An 18,556-nucleotide genomic window follows, 5' to 3' on the forward strand; every position below is an offset into this window, starting at 1 on the left:
TGGGGAGTCACAGCGGCTCGAGTGGGTGTGTGCACGTGACAACGAGGCTAAGTGTTGGAGCCGCATCCCCTGAACGTGTGACGTTGAGCCCCTCTCCAAGAGCCAGAAGCGCCAAGGGTGATCTCCTAGTATAAGCACTCTGCCGAGTTGTGGGTTGGGTTGTCCATAGAGAAGGATCAACGACGACAACACCAACCAACCCACAGTCTATATAATAAATTGGGGGCCTGTGTCCGGGAGAGTGAACTGACACACCCACACCCTGTCCAAGAGTGGATTTGTACACCCTTGCTGAAATAAACTGTGTGACCGCAGGTGTATATTCTCTCTCTTGGGAAGACTCACAGGACAAGATGGATAAGGTGCAAGCGTTTGTGGAGTCAGGCAAGCCTGAGGACTTGGAAGGTTGCACGAGGGATCAATTGAAACAAATAGCAGAAAAATGTGGCATTAGGTTGAAAGCATCTAAAGTAGCTGGGATGAAGGATGAGATCCTGAGACAGTTAAGAGCCAAAAATGAAGCGGCAGAACAAGGAGCCCAAAAAGGAGCTGAAAGTGGAAAAGAGGATGATGGGCAGGATGAAGTGAGATCCCAGGGATCGAGTAGGAGCAGCAAGAGTAGCCGCAGTAGCAGGAGTAGCCGAAATAGGAGCTTGGAGAGATTCCAGTTAGAGCTCCAGATGCAGCAACAACGAGAGGACAAGGAGAGACAGTTCCAGCTGGAAAAGATGAAATTAGAACTCCAGATGAAAAATGAAGCAGAGAAGGAAAAAGAAAAAACCAGACTGGAAATAGAAAAAGAGAAAGCAAGACTAGAGGTCGAAAAAGAAAAAGCCCAGGTCGAAAAAGAAAAAGCCCAGGTCGAAAAAGAAAAAGAGAGAACAAAACAAATGCAGATAGAAGCGAATAGAACCTTGGCTGAGCAAAGGATTGAACATGGGTTGCCAGAGAGCACCACCCAGGTATCACACCCACCAGAGGTTAGGGTTAGGGAGAAGGACATTCCCTTGTTTGTTCCCGAAGAGGCAGAGAGCTTTTTCGAGCACTTTGAAAAAGTAGCCAGCATCAAGGAGTGGCCACAGGAGGAATGGGCCCAGCTGGTCCAGTTAAGATTGACCGGTGCAGCCAGGGAGGCATACACCCAATTGTCACTGGAAGAGTGCCAGGATTACGCCACAGTAAAGAGCAGCATATTGCGCTCGTTTCAGTTAACCCCAGAAGCTTATAGGAAGCGCTTCAGAGAGATGGTGAAAGTTGGAGCATGTACGTTTGCTGAGACAGCAAGAGATCTGGAAAGACGATTCCAGAAGTGGATTGAGGCTGCTGGAGTTGGATCTTATGCTGACCTGAAGCAACTGATGGTCATGGAGAAGTTCTTGGAGATGATGCATCCCGAAACAAAGTTCAAGATCCAAGAAGCAGGGATAATGGAGGTGAAAGATGCCGCAGATAGGGCGGATATGATTACTGAAGCGTACAAGAGCTTGAGGGAGAACAGAGTGAGAAGTGAGGCGAGATGCAGCAATGGCAGATCCAATGGAGTCTGGGGAGGAAGAAATTATGAGAAACCCAGAGGAGTCTGGGGTGAGAAAAATTTTGATAAATGGGCAGATAAAAGTAAGTACCCTAAAACTCAGAAGAGTAGGTCGCGCACTTCATCTGAAAGTGAAGATGGAGGAGCTAAACGAGAAACTGATCGGTATCCGGGAAATCAAGAGTCCAGTAAAGCTCCACAGAGTACGAGTAGTACGTCTGGCCCGAGGAACTCCAATACGAGTGGGCAGAGTCAGAGCCGCTTTGGTACATATAGAAGAGATTTTTCCCAGATGAGATGTTACAATTGTAACGGATTGGGTCACGTGATGCGAGATTGTCGGCAGGGCAAGAGAGTTGTGACCCTGGCCATGTGTGACCCCCGAAGTAAATATACTAATGTGTTCCGAGACAAACCACAGAAGGTGAACTTAGTGAACGAGAGGTATAGGCCATTCATGAGCAAAGGTTGGATCAGTGTAGGAGGCCAACCTGAGGTAGAAGTTGGTATCTTAAGAGATACCGGAGCTAATCAGAGCTTGATTGCGAGAAGCCTGATTGGGAATGGTCGACGGTTAGCTGGCAGTGGGAAGATGAAAGTATATGGGTTATTGTCGGAGAGTGACATGCCCGTTTGTACTGTCCAGCTAAGGTCGGAATATGTGTCGGCGGAGGTGATGTTGGGAGTGTGCCCCGACATACCTGTTCCAGGAGTCCAAGTGATCCTGGGGAATGACTTGTGCGGGACAAAGGTGTTGCCAAGAGTCATAGCGGAGACTGTGCCAGAGGAGTGCCCAGAAGGCCACTGCACGGGTGGGACGCCTGAGAGTGTGAACCTGACTGACATCCGAGGAGATGAGTCAGGAGACCGCCAAGCCATTGAAAACCCTGTCTCGATAGTGATGAAGACAGAGGTGGCCGACGAGGAAGACACTGGAGAAGGTGAGACAGTGTCGATTCAGCCAGTGGAAGATATTGATGTAGATATAGCACGGCTGTTTGATGAAGGTCCAGCCCAGAAAAATGAAGTCTCGGTGAGGTCAAAAGTGAAGATGGCCCAGCCGAAGAAGAATACTGTGAAGGGAGTTGACCTGAAGAGAGCCCAGACTGCTGAAATTGAGAGTCGGAAGGCGAATGCAACTGTGCTGAGTAGGAATGAGGAAGGATGTGGACAGACTGAAGACGGGAATAGAGCGTCAAGTGGTCCACGAGCACAGAGGCATATGGATAGTGGAGTTAAGTTGTTTGAGATGTCAGGAGTCGACATGTTTCACAGAAAACGTGGAGGAGAGATAGTGAAGAAGAGTAATAGCCGGGAAAATGAAAGGAGAAGAGACAGTATGTGTGGAGAGATGCTTACGAGCACTTTGGGAGAGGCAAAGCGACATGTATGGTCGAGTGCTGTTGGATGTAGTGCAGTGCTCGAAGAAACTTTTAGGGAACGAAGAAGAGTCGAAGGAGAAGAAATGGAGTGGTATAGAAGTGAAAAGTGTAGGAAGAGGATGATGATGCAAGCATGGAGGGATAGAAGAAAGCCGAGGACTCGATGGAAGTCAGACAGGATGAGATCTTGGATAAATGCGGAGACGCAAGGGAGGATCGTCGGTGAAGACGAGGAAGTGAAGTATGATGACAGGAGGCGGAAGTATAACGGCAGTAGATGGAAGTGTGAAGACGACAGAGGAGGTACAGACAGTAGATGTCTGACTCTGGACGGGAAGAGAAGAAGACGAGGAAACGGAGGGTGGAGACAGTAAGTAGAGTGGACCAATGGATTGCAGGCGTCCAAGGAGGACAGCCTAGCCAAGAGGTGCCAGAGAAGTCAAATCGTTTATGAGAAGATCGTGTTTCTGGAGAGTTGTGAGCCAGATGTTGCAAGGTGCAACGAATTAATTGTAGACTCCTAAGAGGGTATATGGGGTGAAGAACGAGACAGTGTGGTGGCGGATGTATTATCCCGAGCTTTGCCACTGGAATAACTCTCAAAAATAAGGGGAGGGGAGTGTTATGATCTCAGCCTGCAGGAGAAACGAGTCTCCCTTCTTGAGAGTTATTCAGCAAGCCTGACCTAACTAGAAGGTCTAGCAAATATTGAGGTGATAACCCATATGAAAAATGGCTGGTTGGATATGTAAAACAATTTAAGATTATGGGCAGTAAGTAAGGAAATAGATAAATGACTGGCTAGGAGATGTGGACACTTTGCTGGAGGCGTGAGGCTCGCTTCCGGAGGACCTTGACCTCACTTGAGTGCCAGACATCGCAGGGGGAAGCCGCGCTCCGTTTGAGCTCCCGTCAGAAGGGAACCCCTAGTGATATATCTCTAAGAGAAGAGAAGTGTGCAGACGTGCCAGCTGTGGAATCGAGCTGGGGACGTGTGGTCTCAAGTCGTGGACGATAATTAGTGAATATTAAGCCGCCCGGAGGCATTATTGTGGGCTGTGTGGAGCGCCCTGACCAGGCGCCGTCAGAGGAAAAGCGCCCTCGACCAGTTAATCTGTGGTAAGCACGATATGCGCCAGTTCATAGTGATTGCATTGTAGTTGGTCGTGTGCCCAGCGACAGTAGCGATGTTTATTTATAAGTTAGACATGTTTTAATAAGGCAGAAGGCCTGAAATAGGAGAGTGAAGAGGGAGGAACACGGAGCGACGTCCGTCCTCTCTGAGCGCTGGCGGACGACTGAGGGAGCCGGCTCCGGATGGAGGAAGACCCTCCCAGCGAGTGAGGACGCCGCCGCCAGGCGAGGTGGAGTATGGACCCGCCCAAAACGGGGGAGTCCACTCTCACTGTATGTAGAGGACAGATAGAGGTTTGAGGCAAGCATATTGTGTGGTTATTTTTGTTTATGTGTTAAAGGGGAACGTTTTATTGGAGTGTCGATGGGTTGCAGGTTTGTCTTTTGGGGAAGAAGTTGCTGAGAACTTCGAAGCCAGCAGATGAAGTAGCTGATGAGACTCCAAGGTAGTGGAGCAGAGGACCTCGAGCTGTGAGGAGAAGCAGCAGTGAAGAGGAGTGTCACGTGCTTCTGTAGAGGTGGTGAAGCACCATAGTTACTCGAGGAAACTTCATGGTGTAGCAGCCAAGAGAGCTGTGGAGGAGCCTAGCAGAAGGGTGAAGCACCGTAGTTGCTCAAGGAAACTTCATGATAGCAGCCTGGAGGAGCTGCAGAGGATCCTGGTAGTGAAGCCCGGCAGAACCTAAGGATATTAGGGTTGTGAACTTCCAGAGGTGGAAGGGGAAGTTCTGGTGGATTACTTATAGGGAGTTGATAGTGTTTGGTTGTCAGTAGCGTGCAAGACGCAGTGAGAGGTGAGTGACTGTTGGCATCCTTATGTCAAGGAGTTTCTTATATTGAAGTATCAATGAACATTTATACTGGTATATGTTATTGCATTCAAATGCTGGTTTTCTATATATATATGTTATCTTGCTGATGGTGCAACAGTGTGTGGGCTTGACCAACTTGAGGAAGTTAATAGTATCAGGTGGTGAACCAGGAGGTAGGATACCACTTGATAAGCTGATAATAGAGTTCTGATGGTATTGGAGTGCAACCTGATTTGGATATTATAGAGTATAGGATTCATTATTATTAGATGTGTGTATGTATCGTGTATGTGCTTTGTTCAGTAAATGTGTTACAATTTGCTGGTGTTTGCCCTTGTCCTAGTGAGGCTTCCCAGGAGGTGGTAAAGAAGGAGAGAGAGAGAGGAAGAACCATGAACCACTGCTGTGGACAGGGTAGGAGGTAATACTGGTAAGTCATAGGGGGATTGAGGAGATCATATCTCATAAGGAGAGAGTGGGGAGTCACAGCGGCTCGAGTGGGTGTGTGCACGTGACAACGAGGCTAAGTGTTGGAGCCGCATCCCCTGAACGTGTGACGTTGAGCCCCTCTCCAAGAGCCAGAAGCGCCAAGGGTGATCTCCTAGTATAAGCACTCTGCCGAGTTGTGGGTTGGGTTGTCCATAGAGAAGGATCAACGACGACAACACCAACCAACCCACAGTCTATATAATACCTTTCACCCCATACCCTCCCTGTCCCTCCCCCTTCACTGGATCCCCCGCACCTCATCCCAGTATCCTCTGAGACCCTGTTATCCACCTCACAGGTCATCACACCCATGGAACAGCCTCCCCCACCAGCAGAACACTCACCAAGGAGGCGATTTGAGAAGGGACAGAAGAAAGTGAGCCTCAAAGCGATGTACACAAACATAGATGGAATTACAAATAAAGCAAATGAGCTTGGAGAACTGGTACTAGAGGAAAACCCAGACATAATAGCCCTCACAGAAACAAAGATCACGAAAACGATAACAAATGCAGTGTTCCCACAGGACTATTATGTTATGAGGAAAGAGAGGGAAGGAAGAGGTGGGGGTGGTGTAGCTCTGCTGGTAAGACAAGGCTGGGATTTTGAGGAGATGGATATTCAGGGCTGTGAAGGTTTCAGTGACTACATAGCAGGTACTGTAACAAATGGAGGGAAACAAATTATAGTCGCAGTCATATATAATCCACCACCAAATGACAGAAGACCTAGACAGGAATATGATAGAAACAACATGGCCACCATTAACATAATAGAAAGAGCAGCTTCTGTTGCTAGCAGGAATGGATCTGGACTACTAATTATGGGAGACTTCAACCATGGGAAGATAGATTGGAAGAACAGAGACCAGCATGGAGGACCAGAAACATGGAGAGCTAAGCTGCTGGACGTGGCAACAAGAAACTTTCTAAGCCAGCACACCAAAGAACCAACAAGAATGAGAGGAGAAGATGAACCAGCAATGCCTGATTTGATATTTACCCTAAATGAATGGGATATAAGGGAAGTTAAGATGGAAGCGCCCTTGGGAATGAGTGACCACAGTGTATTGAATTTTGAGTACCTGGTAGAGCTAGGACTTATCTCCCCCCAAAAAGAACTAGGAATCAAAAGGCTGGCATACCGAAAGGGGAATTATGAACAGATGAGAAGTTTCCTAAGTGAAATACCTTGGGACACAGACCTCAGAGACAAGTCTGTACAGGGTATGATGGACTATGTTACCCAAAAGTGTCAGGAGGCAGTAAATAGGTTCATCCCGGCCCAAAGGGAAAAATCCGAGAAGCAACAGAAGAATCCATGGTATAATAGGGCATGTATGGAAGCGAAGAAACTGAACAAAAAGGCGTGGAGGAACTTCCGGAATAACAGAACACCAGAAAGCAGAGAGAGATACCAGAGAACCAGGAATGAGTACGTCAGGGTGAGAAGAGAAGCAGAGAAAAATTTTGAAAATGATATAGCAAACAAAGCCAAGACCGAACCAAAGCTACTCCACAGTCACATCAGAAGGAAAACAACAGTGAAAGAACAGGTATTGAAACTTAGAACAGGCGAGGACAGGTATACAGAGAAGTACAGAGAGGTGTGTGAGGAACTCAACAAGAGGTTCCAGGAAGTCTTCACAATAGAACAGGGTGAGGTCACTGTGTTAGGAGAAAGGGAGGTAAACCAGGCGGCCTTGGAGGAGTTCGAAATTACGAGAGAGGAGGTCAAGAGACACCTGCTGGATCTGGATGTTAGAAAGGCTGTTGGTCCAGATGGGATCTCACCATGGGTGCTGAAAGAGTGTGCAGAGGCACTTTGCTTGCCACTCTCCATAGTGTATAGTAAGTCACTAGAGACGGGAGACCTACCAGAAATATGGAAGACGGCGAATGTGGTCCCAATATACAAAAAGGGCGACAGACAAGAGGCACTGAACTACAGGCCAGTGTCCTTGACTTGTATACCATGCAAGGTGATGGAGAAGATCGTGAGAAAAAACCTGGTAACACATCTGGAGAGAAGGGACTTCGTGACAAATCGCCAACATGGATTCAGGGAGGGTAAATCTTGCCTTACAGGCTTGATAGAATTCTACGATCAGGTGACACAGATTAAGCAAGAAAGAGATAGCTGGGCGGACTGCATTTTCTTGGATTGTCGGAAAGTCTTTGACACAGTACCGCATAAGAGGCTGGTACATAAGCTGGAGAGACAGGCAGGTGTAGCTGGTAAGGTGCTCCAGTGGATAAGGGAGTATCTAAGCAATAGGAAGCAGAGAGTTACGGTGAGGGGTGAGACCTCCGATTGGCGTGAAGTCACCAGTGGAGTCCCACAGGGCTCTGTACTCGGTCCTATCTTGTTTCTGATATATGTAAATGATCTCCCAGAGGGTATCGATTCATTTCTCTCAATGTTTGCGGACGATGCTAAAATTATGAGAAGGATTAAAACAGAAGAGGACTGTTTGAGGCTTCAAGAAGACCTAGACAAGCTGAAGGAATGGTCGAACAAATGGTTGTTAGAGTTTAACCCAACCAAATGTAATGTAATGAAGATAGGTGTAGGGAGCAGGAGGCCAGATACAAGGTATCATCTGGGAGAGGAAATTCTTCAGGAGTCAGAGAAGGAAAAAGACTTGGGGGTTGATATCACGCCAGACCTGTCTCCTGCAGCACATATCAAGCGGTTAACATCAGCGGCATATGCCAGGCTGGCCAACATACGAACGGCATTCAGAAACTTGTGTAAAGAATCATTCAGAACTTTGTATACCACATATGTCAGGCCAATCCTGGAGTATGCAGCCCCAGCATGGAGTCCATATCTAGTCAAGGATAAGACTAAACTGGAAAAGGTTCAAAGGTTTGCCACCAGACTAGTACCCGAGCTGAGAGGTATGAGCTACGAGGAGAGACTACGGGAATTAAACCTCACTTCGCTGGAAGACAGAAGAGTTAGGGGGGACATGATCACCACATTCAAGATTCTGAAGGGGATTGATAGGGTAGATAAAGACAGTCTATTTAACACAAGGGGCACACGTACTAGGGGACAGGTGGAAACTGAGTGCCCAAATGAGCCACAGAGATATTAGAAAGAACTTTTTTAGTGTCAGAGTGGTTGACAAATGGAATGCATTAGGAAGTGATGTGGTGGAGGCTGACTCCATACACAGTTTCAAGTGTAGATATGACAGAGCCCGATAGGCTCAGGAATCTGTACACCTGTTGATTGACGGTTGAGAGGCGGGACCAAAGAGCCAGAGCTCAACCCCCGCAAACACAACTAGGTGAGTACACACACACACACACACACACACACACACACACACACACACACACACACACACACACACACACACACACACACACACACACACACACACACACACACACACACACACACACACACACACACACACACACGGGAGGATTCAGGGAGGGTAAATCTTGCCTTACAGGCTTGATAGAATTCTACGATCAGGTGACACAGATTAAGCAAGAAAGAGAGGGCTGGGCGGACTGCATTTTCTTGGATTGTCGGAAAGCCTTTGACACAGTACCGCATAAGAGGCTGGTACATAAGCTGGAGAGACAGGCAGTTGTAGCTGGTAAGGTGCTCCAGTGGATAAGGGAGTATCTAAGCAATAGGAAGCAGAGAGTTACGGTGAGGGGTGAGACCTCCGATTGGCGTGAAGTCACCAGTGGAGTCCCACAGGGCTCTGTACTCGGTCCTATCTTGTTTCTGATATATGTAAATGATCTCCCGGAGGGTATCGATTCATTTCTCTCAATGTTTGCGGACGATGCTAAAATTATGAGAAGGATTAAAACAGAAGAGGACTGTTTGAGGCTTCAAGAAGACCTAGACAAGCTGAAGGAATGGTCGAACAAATGGTTGTTAGAGTTTAACCCAACCAAATGTAATGTAATGAAGATAGGTGTAGGGAGCAGGAGGCCAGATACAAGGTATCATCTGGGAGAGGAAATTCTTCAGGAGTCAGAGAAGGAAAAAGACTTGGGGGTTGATATCACGCCAGACCTGTCTCCTGCAGCACATATCAAGCGGATAACATCAGCGGCATATGCCAGGCTGGCCAACATACGAACGGCATTCAGAAACTTGTGTAAAGAATCATTCAGAACTTTGTATACCACATATGTCAGGCCAATCCTGGAGTATGCAGCCCCAGCATGGAGTCCATATCTAGTCAAGGATAAGACTAAACTGGAAAAGGTTCAAAGGTTTGCCACCAGACTAGTACCCGAGCTGAGAGGTATGAGCTACGAGGAGAGACTACGGGAATTAAACCTCACTTCGCTGGAAGACAGAAGAGTTTGGGGGGGACATGATCACCACATTCAAGATTCTGAAGGGAATTGATAGGGTAGATAAAGACAGTCTATTTAACACAAGGGGAACACGCACAAGGGGACACAGTTGGAAACTGAGTGCCCAAATGAGCCACAGAGATATTAGAAAGAACTTTTTTAGTGTCAGAGTGGTTGACAAATGGAATGCATTAGGGGGTGATGTGGTGGAGGCTCACTCCATACACAGTTTCAAGTGTAGATATGACAGAGCCCGATAGGCTCAGGAATCTGTACACCTGTTGATTGACGGTTGAGAGGCGGGACCAAAGAGCCAGAGCTCAACCCCCGCAAACACAACTAGGTGAGTACAACTAGGTGAGTACACACACACACACACACACACACACACACACACACACACACACACACACACACACACACACACACACACACACACACACACACACACACACACACACACACACACACACACACACACACACACACACACACACACACACTGTGTGTGTGTGTGTGTGTCTGTGTGTGAGTCTGTGTGAGGGGTGAAGTCTCAGATTGGCGAGACGTCACAAGTGGAGTCCCGCAGGGGTCAGTCCTCGGACCTATACTGTTTCTGGTATATGTAAATGATCTCCCAGAGGGTATAGATTCGTTCCTCTCAATGTTTGCCGACGATGCAAAAATTATGAGGAGGATTGAAACAGAGGATGATAGTAGGAGGCTACAAGATGACCTGGATAGACTGAGTGAATGGTCCAACAAATGGCTGTTGAAGTTCAACCCGAGTAAATGCAAAGTAATGAAACTAGGCAGTGGAAACAGGAGGCCAGGCACAGGATACAGAATAGGAGATGAAGTACTTAATGAAACAGACAGAGAGAAAGATCTAGGAGTTGATATCACACCAAACCTGTCTCCTGAAGCCCACATAAAGAGAATAACGTCTGCGGCATATGCGAGGCTGGCTAACATCAGAACGGCGTTCAGGAACCTGTGTAAGGAATCATTCAGAATCTTGTACACCACATATGTAAGACCAATCCTGGAGTATGCGGCCCCAGCATGGAGCCCGTACCTTGTCAAGCACAAGACGAAGCTGGAAAAAGTCCAAAGGTATGCTACTAGACTAGTCCCAGAACTAAGAGGCATGAGTTATGAGGAAAGGCTGCGGGAAATGCACCTCACGACACTGGAAGACAGAAGAGTAAGGGGAGACATGATCACAACCTACAAAATCCTCAGGGGAATCGACCGGGTAAACAAGGACGAACTTTTCAACACTGGTGGGACGCGAACAAGGGGACACAGGTGGAAGCTGAGTACCCAAATGAGCCACAGAGACGTTAGAAAGAACTTTTTCAGTGTCAGAGTAGTTAGCAAATGGAATGCATTAGGAAGTGATGTGGTGGAGGCTGACTCCATTCACAGTTTCAAATGTAGATATGATAGAGCCCAATAGGCTCAGGAATCTGTACACCAGTTGATTGACGGTTGAGAGGCGGGACCAAAGAGCCAGAGCTCAACCCCCGCAAGCACAATTAGGTGAGTACAATTAGGTGAGTACACACACACACACGGGATCCAAGAGTCAATGCAGGCGGGATCCAAGAGTCAATGCTCGATCCTGCAGACACAACTAGGTGAGTACACACACACAGTACAAAATGTACACAATGAAGGGGAACAGCCTACCTGTAACGATTTGAGAAAGAGACCTGGGAGTGGATGTGACACCTAATCTAACTCCTGAGGCACATATAAATAGGATAACGACAGCAGCGTACTCTACATTGGCGAAAATTAGAACTTCATTCAGAAACCTAAATGAGGAGGCTTTTAGGGCGCTTTACACTGCCTACGTGAGACCCGTCTTAGAGTATGCCGTGCCATCATGGAGCCCCCACCTGAAGAAACACATAAAGAAACTGGAGAAGGTTCAGAGGTTTGCGACGAGGCTTGTCCCAGAGTTACGAGGGATGGGATATGAAGAGCGTCTGAAGGAACTGAACCTTACGACACTAGAGAAAAGAAGGGAGAGAGGAGATATGATAGGGACATATAAAATACTCAGGGGAATTGACAAAGTGGAAATAGATGAAATGTTCACACGTAATAATAACAGAACGAGGGGACATGGGTGGAAACTAGAAACTCAGATGAGTCACAGAGAAGTTAGGAAGTTTTCTTTTAGCGTGAGAGTAGTGGAAAAATGGAATGCACTTGGGGAACAGGTTGTGGAAGCAAATACTATTCATACTTTTAAAACTAGTTATGATAGGGAAATGGGACAGGAGTCATTGCTGTAAACAACCGATAGCTGGAAAGGCGGGATTCAAGAGTCAATGCTCGATCCTGCAAGCACAAATAGGTGAGTACAAATAGGTGAGTACACACACACACAACAGTTGACAACTCTAGATGCAACTAAAGCAGTTGGACCAGACAAAGTATCACCGTGGATACTAAAAGAAGCAGCACAGGCCCTCAGCGTGCCTCTGGCAATGATCTTTAATGAGTCACGTATGTCAGGAGAATTGCCCAGTTGCTGGAAGAAGGCAAATGTCGTGCCGATCTTCAAGAAAGGTGATAGGGAGGAGGCACTTAACTATAGACCTGTATCACTGACAAGCATCCCTTGTAAAATACTGGAAAGAATAATTAGGCTATGACTGGTTGCACACCTGGAGAGCATTAGGTTTGTGAACAAACATCATCATGGGTTCTGGACAGGGAAATCGTGCCTAACAAACCTTCTGGAATTCTATGATAAAATAACGAGAATAAGACAGGACAGAGATGGTTGGGCAGACTGCATATTTCTGGACTGCCAAAAAACCTTTGATACAGTACCGCACATGAGACTGCTGTTCAAGCTCGAGAGGCAGGCGAGGGTGGGGGGAAAGGTCCTAGCATTGATAAGGAACTACCTAACAGGAAGGAGCCAAACAGTTACGGTAAGGGGCGAGAAGTCGGACTGGAGAACAGTAACAAGTGGAGTACCACAAGGATCAGTGCTGGGACCAATTCTATTTCTTGTATATGTTAACGACATGTTTACAGGCGTAGAGTCCTACATGTCGATGTTTGCGGATGACGCAAAGTTGATGAGCAGAGTTGTGACAGATGAGGATTGCAGGATCCTCCAAGAGGACCTGAACAGGTTGCAGCGATGGTCAGAGAAATGGCTACTGGAATTCAACACGAGCAAATGTAAAGTTATGGAAATGGGACTAGGAGATAGGAGACTAAAGGGACAGTACACAATGATGGGGAACAGCCTACCTGTGACGACGCGTGAAAGAGACCTGGGGGTGGACGTAACACCTAATCTATCTCCTGAGGCACATATAAATAGGATAACGACAGCAGCGTACTCTACACTGGCAAAAGTTAGAACATCATTCAGAAACCTAAGTAAGGAAGCATTTAGGGCGCTTTACACTGCCTACGTAAGGCCAGTCTTAGAGTATGCCGCCTCATCATGGAGTCCCCATCTGAAGAAGCATATAATGAAACTGGAAAACGTTCAGAGGTTTGCAACGAGACTCGTCCCAGAGCTACGAGGGATGGGGTATGAGGAGCGCCTGAGGGAACTGTGCCTTACGACACTAGAAAGAAGAAGGGAGAGGGGGGGGGGGCATGATAGGAACGTATAAGATACTCAGAGGGATTGACAAAGTGGACATAGACGAAATGTTCACACGGAATAGTAACAGAACGAGGGGACATGGATGGAAGCTTGAAACTCAGATGAGTCACAGAGATGTTAGGAAGTTTTCTTTTAGCGTGAGAGTAGTGGGAAAATGGAATGCACTTCAAGAACAGGTTGTGGAAGCAAATACTATTCATAATTTTAAAACCAGGTATGATAGGGAAATGGGACAGGAGTCATTGCTGTAAACAACCGATGCTCGAAAGGCGGGATCCAAGAGTCAATGCTCGATCCTGCAGACACAACTAGGTGAGTACAACTAGGTGAGTACACACACACACACACACACACACACATCTTAGATTGGAAGAACAGAGACCCACATGGAGGACCAGAAACATGGAGAGCTAAGCTGCTGGACGTGGCAACAAGAAACTTTCTAAGCCAGCACACCAAAGAACCAACAAGAATGAGAGGAGAAGATGAACCAGCAATGTTTGATTTGATATTTACCCTAAATGAATGGGATATAAGGGAAGTTAAGATGGAAGCGCCCTTGGGAATGAGTGACCACAGTGTATTGAACTCTGAGTACCTGGTAGAGCTAGGACTTATCTCCCGCCAAAAAGAACTAGGAATCAAAAGGCTGGCATACCGAAAGGGGAATTATGAACAGATGAGAAGTTTCCTAAGTGAAATACATTAGGACACAGACCTCAGAGACAAGTCTGTACAGGGTATGATGGACTATGTTACCCAAAAGTGTCAGGAGGCAGTAAACAGGTTCATTCTGGCCCAAAGGGAAAAATCCGAGAAGCAACAGAAGAATCCATGGTATAATAGGGCATGTATGGAAGCGAAGAAACTGAACAAAAAGGCATGGAGGAACTTCCGGAATAACAGAACACCAGAAAGCAGAGAGAGATACCAGAGAACCAGGAATGAGTACGTCAGGGTGAGAAGAGAAGCAGAGAAAAATTTTGAAAATGATATAGCAAACAAAGCCAAGACCGAACCAAAGCTACTCCACAGTCACATCAGAAGGAAAACAACAGTGAAAGAACAGGTATTGAAACTTAGAACAGGCGAGGACAGGTATACAGAGAATGACAGAGAGGTGTGTGAGGAACTCAACAAGAGGTTCCAGGAGGTCTTCACAATAGAACAGGGTGAGATCACTGTGCTAGGAGAAAGGGAGGTAAACCAGGCGGCCTTGGAGGAGTTCGAAATTACAAGAGAGGAGGTCAAGAGACACCTGCTGGATTTGGATGTTAGAAAGGCTGTTGGTCCAGATGGGATCTCACCATGGGTACTGAAAGAGTGTGCAGAGGCACTTTGCTTGCCACTCTCCATAGTGTATAGTAAGTCACTAGAGACGGGAAACCTACCAGAAATATGGAAGACGGCGAATGTGGTCCCAATATACAAAAAGGGCGACAACAAGAGGCACTGAACTACAGGCCAGTGTACTTGACTTGTATACCATGCAAGGTGATGGAGAAGATCGTGAGAAAAAACCTGGTAACACATCTGGAGAGAAGGGACTTCGTGACAAATCGCCAACATGGGTTCAGGGAGGGTAAATCTTGCCTTACAGGCTTGATAGAATTCTACGATCAGGTGACACAGATTAAGCAAGAAAGAGAGGGCTGGGCGGACTGCATTTTCTTGGATTGTCGGAAAGCCTTTGACACAGTACCGCATAAGAGGCTGGTACATAAGCTGGAGAGACAGGCAGGTGTAGCTGGTAAGGTGCTCCAGTGGATAAGGGAGTATCTAAGCAATAGGAAGCAGAGAGTTACGGTGAGGGGTGAGACCTCCGATTGGCGTGAAGTCACCAGTGGAGTTCCACAGGGCTCTGTACTCGGTCCTATCTTGTTTCTGATATATGTAAATGATCTCCCGGAGGGTATCGATTCATTTCTCTCAATGTTTGCGGACGATGCTAAAATTATAAGAAGGATTAAAACAGAAGAGGACTGTTTGAGGCTTCAAGAAGACCTAGACAAGCTGAAGGAATGGTCGAACAAATGCTTGTTAGAGTTTAACCCAACCAAATGTAATGTAATGAAGATAGGTGTAGGGAGCAGGAGGCCAGATACAAGGTATCATCTGGGAGAGGAAATTCTTCAGGAGTCAGAGAAGGAAAAAGACTTGGGGGTTGATATCACGCCAGACCTGTCTCCTGCAGCACATATCAAGCGGATAACATCAGCGGCATATGCCAGGCTGGCCAACATACGAACGGCATTCAGAAACTTGTGTAAAGAATCATTCAGAACTTTGTATACCACATATGTCAGGCCAATCCTGGAGTATGCAGCCCCAGCATGGAGTCCATATCTAGTCAAGGATAAGACTAAACTGGAAAAGGTTCAAAGGTTTGCCACCAGACTAGTACCCGAGCTGAGAGGTATGAGCTACGAGGAGAGACTACGGGAATTAAACCTCACTTCGCTGGAAGACAGAAGAGTTTGGGGGGGACATGATCACCACATTCAAGATTCTGAAGGGAATTGATAGGGTAGATAAAGACAGTCTATTTAACACAAGGGGAACACGCACAAGGGGACACAGGTGGAAACTGAGTGCCCAAATGAGCCACAGAGATATTAGAAAGAACTTCTTCAGTGTCAGAGTAGTTAACAAGTGGAATGCATTAGGAAGTGATGTGGTGGAGGCTGACTCCATACACAGTTTCAAATGTAGATATGATAGAGCCCAATAGGCTCAGGAATCTGTACATCAGTTGATTGACAGTAGAGAGGCGGGCCCAAAGAGCCAAAGCTTAACCCCCGCAAGCAAAATTAGGTGAGTACACACACACAACACAACCTTGTTACTACAACAACTACAAAGCAACTACACAGTGACTACTACACAGCCAGGGGGGCTGGCTGGCTCAGTGGAGAGCGCTCTTGACTTGTGGACTTAGGGACCAGAGTTCGATCCCGACAGCCGGCAGGAAAACAATGGGCAAAGTTTCTTTCACCCTGTTGCTCCTGTTACCTAGCAGTAAATAGGTACCTGGGAGTTTGTCAGCTGTCACGGGCTGCTTCCTGTGTGTGTGTGTTTGTGGGGGGGGGGGAATTGTAGTTTGTAACGGTTGATTGACAGTTGAGAGGCGGGCCGAAAGAGTAGTGTTCAACCCCTGCAAATACAACTAGGTGAATGCACACATTTAGGCAGTGATGTGGTGGAGGCTGACTCCATACACAGATTGAAATGTAGATATGATAGAGCCCAGTAGGCTCAGGAATCTGTACATAGTTGATTGACGGTTGAGAGGCAGGACCAAAGAGCCAGAGCTCAACCCCTGCATGCGCAACTAGGTGAGTATGCACACACACACACACACACACAAACATACACACACTCAATACAATGTGTGCAATACAAAATTCCTCTGCAAGAATACAAAAAAGTATTTCCCTCTGTATTTCTCCAGAGGGAGAGAATGAAGGAGGAGAGAGCCATGGTGACAGAAGCAAGGAAGAAGTGCAGGGAGAGAGGAGTAAACAAAGAAATCACAGCTCCAAACACAACAGTCCCAGAAACAAGAGGGGAACCTACAACAAGAATCCCAGCAACACCAGAGGGGAGGGCAACACCAACACCTTCCTCTGCATAGAAACCCTCCCTACCCATAACCCACCCTGCCCCCACTCAAATGCTCACTCCCTTGGTACTGTGTCAAAGGCTTTCTGACAATCCAAGAAAATGCAGTCTGCCCAGCCTTCTCTTTCTTGCTTAACGTTTGTCACCTGGTCATAGAATTCTATTAAGCCTGACAAGCAAGATTTACCTTCCCTGAACCCATGGTGGCGATTTGTCACAAAGTCCCTGCTCTCCAGATATGTTACTAGATTTTTTCTCACGATCTTCTCCATCACCTTGCATGGTATGCAAGTCAAGGACACTGGCCTGTAGTTCAGTGCCTCTTGCCTGTCGCCATTTTTGTATATTGGGACCACATTCGCTGTCTTCCATGTTTCAGGTAGGTCTCCCATCTCCAGTGACCTACTATACACTATAGAGAGTGGCAAGCAAAGTGCCTCTGCACACTCTTTCAGTACCCATGGTGAGATCCCAGCTGGACCAACAGCCTTTCTAACATCCAGATCCAACAGGTGTCTCTTGACCTCCTATCTCGTAATTTCGAACCCTTCCAAAGCCGCCTGGTTTATTTCCCTTTCTCCTATCACAGTGACCTCACCTTGTTCTATTGTGAAGACCTCCTGGAGCCTCTTGTTGAGTTCTTCACTCACCTCTTTGTTATTCTCTGTATACCTGTCCTCGCCTGTTCTAAGTTTCGTTACCTGTTCTTTCACTGTCGTTTTCCTCCTGATGTGACTATGGAGTATCTATCGTTTGGTCATGGGTTTGTTGCTATATCATTTTCATAATTTTTCTCTGTTTCTCTTCTCACCCTAACATGCTAATTACTGGTTCTCTGGTATCTCTCTCTGCTTTTTGGTGTTCTGTTATTCCGGATGTTCCTCCACGCCCTTTTGTTCAGTCCCTTTGCTTCCATTCATGCCCAATTATACAATAGATTCTTCTTTTGCTTCTCGGATTTTTCCCTTTGGGCTGGGATGAACCTATTTACTGCCTCCTGACACTTTTGGGTGACATAGTCCATCATATGTTGTACAGACTTAGCTCTGAGACCTGTGTCCCATAGTATTTCCCTCAGGAAACTTCTCATTTCCTCATAGTTCCCATTTCGGTATGCCAGCCTTTTGTTTCCTAGTTCTTTTTTGGGGGAGATAATTCCTAGCTCTACCAGGTACTTAAAGTTCAACACACTGTGGTCACTGTGGTCACTCATTCCCAAGGGTGCTTCCATCTTAACTTTCTTTATATCCCACTCATTTAGGGTAAATATCAGATCGAACATAGCTGATTCATGTTCTCCTCTCATTCTTGTTGGTTCCTTGATGTGCTGGCTTAGAAAGTGTCTTGTTGCCACGTCCAGCAGCTTAGCCCTCCATGTTTCTGGTCCTCCATGCGGATCTCTTTTCTCCCAATCAATCTTCCTGTGGTTGAAGTCACTCATGATTAGTAGTCCAGATCCATTCCTGCTAGCAACAGAAACTGCACTCTTTATTATGTTAATGGTGGCCATGTTGTTTTTATCATATTCCTGTCTGGGTCTTCTGTAATTTGGCGGTGGATTATATATGACTATGACTATAAATTTTTGTCCT

This window comes from Procambarus clarkii, chromosome 66, assembly GCF_040958095.1.
Source record: "Procambarus clarkii isolate CNS0578487 chromosome 66, FALCON_Pclarkii_2.0, whole genome shotgun sequence".
Classification (NCBI taxonomy): Eukaryota; Metazoa; Arthropoda; class Malacostraca; order Decapoda; family Cambaridae; genus Procambarus; species Procambarus clarkii.